Raw genomic sequence first — 8,177 nt, forward strand, 5'->3', positions numbered from 1 at the left:
GTGAAAAGAAAATGGAACTTTAATTAAAATAAAAATACCGAAAAAAAACAAAGTAAAAACAACATATGCTCAAGCCTTACCCATGAAAGGTATTTATAGGCTTCTTAAATCTAAAGATAACAAAATAGAATTCAAGACAATCTAAATGATAATTCAAATGTTTCAAATTTTAAACCAAGAAATTGAAATCCTAAATCTCTATCCAGAATCGTGCTAACTGGATATGCTTCCAAAACCTTCCAGTATCTTCTATATTCTGCCACGTCAGCCCTACATCGTGCACACGATCCATCCACGATCAGAAAATAATAAAAAGTTGCAAAATGCACCCTTTTGCTACCAATTCCAACAAACAAGTTGCACAGAAAATAAATGCAAAACATCCAAATCAACAATGAAAATTCATAAGACAAAAGAATTAGTAAGCAAAAGGTGTGAATCTCAAACAGTTACCAAATCCCTCTCACTTGTCTCATACTTGTTCTTAAGTATGCTTGAATTACACTAATCAAAAGCTTAATCTTCCTTCCCCTTAACCCTTGCATGCTTAAGCAAAATCATGAAAATCAAGCTCACAAAAATGACATGAATTAAGCACCAATTAAGTGAACAAACATAAATAAGAACGAATATATAACGTTGCAATTATCAATCATTTATTAATTGAAATTTCAGCCCAACTGAATTTCTCACCAAGATTCACTCAACATGTTTCAGGTGCAAAAAGTTCGCTTAAAGTCAAAACTCAAAAAGGATCTCCATAGGCTTGTGACATAATCAATTATCCACTACTTAAAAGAAATAGGATGCAAGATCATTAGGACTTTAGAAAGGTTCTAAGAAAAGAAATTATCGAATGAATAGAAGAAAATGAAAATGGGTTGTCTCCCATTAGAACTTTTGTTTAACATCGATTAAGCTCGATGATTGTTTTTCAAATTCTCAGTTCTTCTAAATTGATTTCCTCAATCAGTCCAATTGGTGCACTTTTATAAAAAGGCTTGAGCCTCTGACCGTTTACTTTGAATCGTGCACGCGAACCATCTTTGACTTCCACAGCTCCATGAGGAAAAATGTTGACTACCATCAAAGGTTCAATCCACTTAGATTTAAGCTTTCCTGCAAAAACAATTAATTTTGAGTTAAACATGATAACTTTCTGCCTAACGGAAAAAGATTTAAATGAAATTCTTTTGTCATGAAACACTTTCATTTTTTCTTTATAAGCGTTTCGGAAGATCTCCTCATGCTCTTAGATGTGTAATTTTCGTTCCTCGCCTACAACACTCATCTCTATGTTACACTTCTTAAAGGCCCAATACGCCTTATGCTCAAGCTCGACCGGTAAGTGGAAAAGTTTTCTGAAAATAAGTCGATAAGGTGACATGCCGATATGGCATTTCAGATGTAGATTCCAGATTTGATATTTACTTGTTCTGTTTGCATTGTTGTTTCTTCTTTCGAAGCATTTGTCATGAGTTCTACGAGCTCTTGCTTTGATCTACGGGTCAAGTTCTATGAGATTTCATGAATTTCTCCTGGTCATAAAATCAAAACAATTTAATCAATAAATTTTTGAAAATTTTCCCGACAATAGCGCCAATTTTGACAAGCGCTGTTTTACTCGCCAAAATAAAGTAAACCTCTTCAAAAATAAAATAAATAAATGGAAAGTAAAACAGTGGAAGAGGATCGATCCACAGGGAAATATTAGAATCTATTATGAGATTTATGTTGATTTCGTCCAGGAAGCTATAATAAAACAAAATAAAGGGAAAACAAGGGATGTAGTAGGCGAATTTTAGATGAATTAAACTAAGTAAAAATCAAAATAAATAATTGAACAAAGTAATGAACCAGAAGAAATCATTAAATAATTTGGGAAAATTACGATGAGAGAAACTGCATCGAGTTATCTTTGTTTTGATTCCTTCAATCATAGAATTGTATTTGTGCTCCGGGATTCATGTCAGTTATGGTCTACAAGGCCAAACACATTGTAGCTTTCCCTTCTCTTGTGTAACCGATCTTCCCAAGTCTATCTTTGAAAGATGATTCTTGATTGGATTAATCACATCTATTGTCGTTAAAACATTCAGATTAAAAAATGAAAAGGCTCGAATCGGATGTTGTCTCATCGAGAATCGATTCTGATCTCATTTTTCATTAGCGGAATGCCACTAAGCGTGTTCACATGAAGTCGAAGTTCCACAGGCCAATCCTTCTTCCTAATGGTATTTTCAAACAATATTCAAACAACGTCGACTTTTTGATATGAAAATGTTTAAGAATTATGAGCAAGGCCGATTGTCAATCTCTTTTATATAGAAAAACAAGAATGTATCCTGAAGGGATTTAAGCTCTTTGTTCAATTCTCATGAATGGAATCGATTTATTACTAGCTCTTGGCACAAGGAAATTAGATAAGCATGATATTGATTATCATACTTAGCATGGATTTGTAAAATAAAATAACATGGAAATGAAAGAAAGTGAAAAGAAAATTGAACTTTAATTAAAATAAAAATGCCAAAAAATAAACATAGTAAAAATAACATATGTTCAAGCCTTACCCATGAAAGGTATTTATAGGCATCTTAAATCTAAAGATAACAAAATAGAATTCAAGATAATCTAAAAGATAATTCAATTGTTTCAAATTTTAAACCAAGAAATTAAAATCCTAAAATCTATATCTAGAATCTTGCTGATTGGATATGCTTCCAGAACGTTAGAGTATCTTCTGTAATTCTGCCACGTCAACCCCACGTCGTGCCCACGCTCCCAACCATGATCAGAGAATAATAAAAAGTTGCAAAATGCACCCTTTCACTACCAATTCCAACAAACAAGTTGCACAAAAAATAAATGCAAAACATCCAAATCAATAGTGAAAATTCATAAGCCAACATAATTAATAAGCAAATGGTGTCAATCTCAATCAGTGACCAAATTCCCTCTCACTTGTCTCATACTTTTCCTCAAGTATGCTTGAATTACACTAATCAAAAGCTTAATCTTCCTTCCCCCAAACCGTTGCATGCTTAAAAAAAATCATGAAAATCAAGCTCACAAAAATGACATGAATTAAACACCAATCAAGTGAACAAACATAAGTAAAAATGAATTGACAATCTTGCAATTATCTATAATATATTAATTAAAATTTTAGCCTAACTTAATTCCTCACCATGATTCACTCAAATCACTCAATGTGTTTCTGGTGCAAAATGTAATACCCCAAGTCTTGAACAGCGAATAAAATGTACTTTTGAAAGTTTGAGAGCTAAAGTATAGATTTTGTAAAAGTTAAGGGACCAAAAATATAATTTTTAAAGGTTATAGATTTTAGCTCGTAAATAAAAAGTTTGGCTTAAAACAAGGATTTTTGTGGGAATAAGATTTTCAGTATGGGATTTGTGTTAAAAGCTATAAAGGGATAGAGTTTGATATTGAAATCGGATGATCGGATCGAGCCAGAATTTTATGAAAATTTGAAGGATGTTAGAAAATGGTTGGAAATATTATTTCCATATTTTATATAAGAGAAATTTGGCTTAGAATAGTGTAACTTTTCAGATTTGACCAGCAGTGGAATATTAATGACTAAAATGCAAATTTTGAAAATTGTATGACTAGAAAATTGGGGAATAAATTTAGGGACCTAAGTGGTAGTTTTCCCAAAAAGAGTTTTTATTCCATAAATTGATAGTTTACTCTTGAAAGTGAGGTTTATTGAACTCAGATTCTTGATCTTGAAATTGTGTTAAAAACTAGAAAGTGTTAAAGTCCGGTAAAAATTCGGTAAATCAGATCGAATATAAATTTTTATAAAATTTGAAGGATGATAAATTAGGATTAAACATATTATTTCCACATTTTAGAATGATGGAAAATAATTTGGAGCATTGGAATTGAGAATTTATTTTCATGTTCAATTTAGATCGTTGATGAAAAATGGCAAGATTGAAATTTTTGGAAAATGGCATGGGCAAAGTTGTAAAGGCAAAACATTTTGTCCATATTTGACTTTGGAAATGATAAGGTTTATGTGGCTTGGTATTAAGGTAAATATCAAGTTTCATTAAGAGTAAAATGAACATTTCCCATTAAATGAATATTTTAGTCATTTAAGCTTACATAAAGGCTAAATTAACATGAAATTAAAATTTCATGTAACCAAGCCATTTTTCAGCCAACATTTCGTGCTCCTTCATACCAAGGTAAGAGATATTTATTTTCCATTTTTGAGCAATTTCCTTTGGTTTTTGGATCATGCAATGAAATAGAAAATTGTTTTATTCGAAAAATGCTATCATTTGGTACCATTATTACTTGCTAATTTGGTTTGTGTTAAAAGATACCAAATTATAGGGTTTATGTTCACATTAGGGTTTATGGAATTGATAAAGAATTTTGACGTTTTGGAGGTTGTAAAATCATTTCCAAGCATGATTGATGATTAAGATCACTTGTACACGGTTATATGAACAAATAAAGTTTCGGCCAAACCCTAGCTTTAGGGGAAAGATGTGTTTTGATGAAATTAAGTTGGGGCTTTGATTTTAGTGATTTTATAAGGTTGAATCGAAGTTGATTTCATGCTTGAATCGAATAAAAATATAGTAAAATCATGAAAACCCTAATTTTGAACATACAAAGCATTCAATCTTGACTATAGAGGATGAGAAAAAATATGGAAAAGTTATGTAGGGGCTAAAAAATGAAGTAGAAAGTATTATACAAGCCTTATAAAAATTTAGGGACCATTATGTAATTTTTAAAAAGATAGGAGACCAAATTAGCAATTTTGGAAAAGTTTTGGATTGTTGTGTAATTTTTTGATAGTTGATGCACTATGATGGAAATTAATATTTGAGTGTTGGAAATGAAGTTAGGATGTGAAATTAGATTATTTTGGAAAGCTTGTAAAAGTTGAAGTTTAAATCACAAATATGGAAAGGTTGGGAGTTTAAGTGAAAATGTTATGTGAAGTTGGGATAAAAAGGAACTTGAGTGGCCAATTAGAAGTATTAAGGTCAACATTTATGTTGTGATTGGAAATTATATAAAATGACCATTGAAAAATTTGTTAGGAATTTATTTTTCAAAGTATGCATATGTTAGTAAGATTCTAACATTTGGTTTGAATTTGTATATGTTTGGTAATGATGTTCATTTAGATTGAGTGCTTGAAATCAAGATAAAATATTATTAAAGCTAAGGAGAAGCTTAAGGATGAAATGGGAAATTCTTACGAAGATTGCAAGCTACGGAGACCAGGTGAGTGCATTTAACTTGTATTTATGTTATCGAAACAAACATTGGCTTGCGATGAGCCAATGTCGGAGTTAATTTAAGAAGTGACTCGTAGTGCATGAGAAGTGTATTTCAAGCCTATATGTTCAATTGGTAAGCATATAGATTTAGTGAATAAGTTAAGGATGCAAGTTGGTGAAATCTGCTTAGACATTATGTTCTTACCAGAAAGTTTAGAAAATCACCATAATTTCTATAAAAAATAATTGAAGAATGAATCTTATATCATTGGATTTTTATATCAGTATAGTTTCCTTTAGAACAAACAGAAACTAATTTTGATGGGTATACAATAAGATATGAATTTTTAATAAGTGATAGGTAAGAAAACATGGCATCAGATTCTTCCCAAAACATCTTATGTTAGTTAACTTTGAAATTTTGCTATAAATTGTAAAAGTGGAACTAGACAGAGTGCCTTATATGGTTAGATTCATATTCAAGTCTAGTTTTCATTGCTGAAAACATAATAATTTTTAAGTATATAAATTAATACAGAATAATATTTGTTTGAAGATAGTGCAAATTGCGAGAATATGGAATTTTGATAAAGTGTGTATCGAAAGTAGTGGAAGGAAAATGATTTAAACCTAAAGCTTAGTGAGGCTTATATTTTGATGAAAATAAATAAATTAAGTGTTAAAGGGAATGCCATTTTTTTATTTGATTATTATAGTTGAGGACGACTTGCGATAAATTAACCTCATTTTATTTTTCAGTATGATTTTTAAATTTTCAGTATGGAATATTTCTATAAAAGTTTTCAAGTTCTATGAATGATTTTGGTATGAACTGCCCAAGTATGATATTTATGACGATGAATTCTAAATGTTTACAGTTATCAGATGATTTTCAGTTATCAGATATTTACAAATATCAAATGATTACAGTTATAAGATATTTTACAGTTATCATACACATATTAATAAATGATTATATGATGATACATATAAGCCCATTGTATGTTACATTGAGAGTCATAGGTACATTTGGCATGCCATTTAGTGAGTACTTTTTAGTTATCACTTATCAGTTCAGCTTTGGAACATTCGTGTACCAATGTTCAACACCGTCGGTGCTCAGGTTATGATTGCACTGAAGTGCATCATATCACAGTTTCAGTTATTATTCGGCACGGTGTTGTGCCTAGTGCGCACCTTAAACTCACGTACCTTATATTCTCTTACATATACATTGGGCTATAACTGTAAGTGTGAAAGTTATAACATTATATAAAAGAAAAGAACATATAATAGAAAAGAAAGTTAGGAAATATGTTCGAATGAAATGAACAAAATTTATTTTTTGATATTTGATGATGACTTACATGATTTTTGATAAAATCATGAGATGATGATTTTCAGGTTTTCAGAAGGAAAAATTGATTAACTAACCCGGTTGGAAGTTTAATATTTTTATTTAAATTACAATTTATTTCTTATATTTTATAAAATTTATGGTTTTATATCACTTTAGTTATATTTTTGTCTCACTAAGTTTTACTTAGTGCATAATGATTTTCATGCGTAGGTTCGAATAAAATAGAGGTCGTGAAGTGAGGAGCTTGCCAACATCTTATGCAAAATCAAACCTACCGACAGGCTCAGTAAGACATCCTAACTTTGACTTATTAGTGGCATGTACATTATATCTGTTGGGTTTCTTTATCATATTTATTTTAAAAGGGTTTGTAATAACAATTAAGGTTATTTTCTTTAGTTTTTCTAATTTTAGTATTAATCGTATTTATGAGTGAATAGTATAAATGTTATATTTTAAATGGCTTAAAATCAAGCAGTATTAGGTAGTTGTATTTGGATATGAAACAGCACTGAACTGCCTAATTACTGACTGAAATCAAATTATTTTTTAATGATCAAACAATATTTTATAAATTTATATGATTAAGGAAAAGTTTTTGAAGTTAAAAAGGAAATTATTAAATGAAACAAAAATTTTAAGGATTTAAGTTCAATAAATGTCAGATGAGTTGATGTGTCATTTATGGTTCATATTACAAGACATATATGTGCTGTAAGTGTTACATTTACTGGTATCAAAGCAACAAGTTTAGTTGATTCTCAGCATGAACCGAGCTTATGTTATGTTCGAAATATGTACATGCTACTAGGATGTCAAAATTTTGATCTAGTATGGTTTTCTGATTTTATTGATGATGCTACTCCTCATTAATGTAATATGAAAATGTATGTATTAGAGAGTTAAGAACCATGATAAGAATGTATATAGTATTAAAAATAGAATTAAGACTAAAATGGATTCAATTGGATTGGGGAGACTTTAGTATCTCGCCCTAGTAAGGTTAGGGATGTCAAAGATTTTCCACTATTCTGTAGGAGATATACCCCAATGTTTAATAAGGTAGCTAGATTAGAGGAAACTATCCAAAATTTTGGAAAGTATATAAGAGAAATCGGAATTAAAGAGACGATGAGATTATTGAAATTACCAATGATTTTGGAATGTCTACAGGTAAGTAAATGTCTGTTAAAGTTTAAAGAAAGTTAAGTTTTAGTGAAGTAGATGATAATTATGTTATTCTTCGAAAGCATCTAAAATGAGATTGAAAAAGAGTAGTTTTTGATTTGAAGGACTTAAAGAATTTCATTATTATGGCAATTGGAGCAACATTATAGAAATGAGAAAGTATATGAAGAATGACTCCAAGTGACAGGGTAGTAATTTAATTGTTGAGAATAGAATTTATGAATAAGTTGTGTTAATAAAAGAATTGCCTTAAACAAGCATTCTCTTTGTATTTATTTATAGTAACAAAACCGTTGGGTCTTAGCGTTAGAATAAAACAGATAAGTAGGAATTTCCTTATAAAATTCAAG

Source organism: Hibiscus syriacus, unplaced genomic scaffold (assembly GCF_006381635.1).
Source record: "Hibiscus syriacus cultivar Baekdansim isolate YM2019G1 unplaced genomic scaffold, ASM638163v2 tig00110515_pilon, whole genome shotgun sequence".
In the NCBI taxonomy this organism is placed as follows: domain Eukaryota; kingdom Viridiplantae; phylum Streptophyta; class Magnoliopsida; order Malvales; family Malvaceae; genus Hibiscus; species Hibiscus syriacus.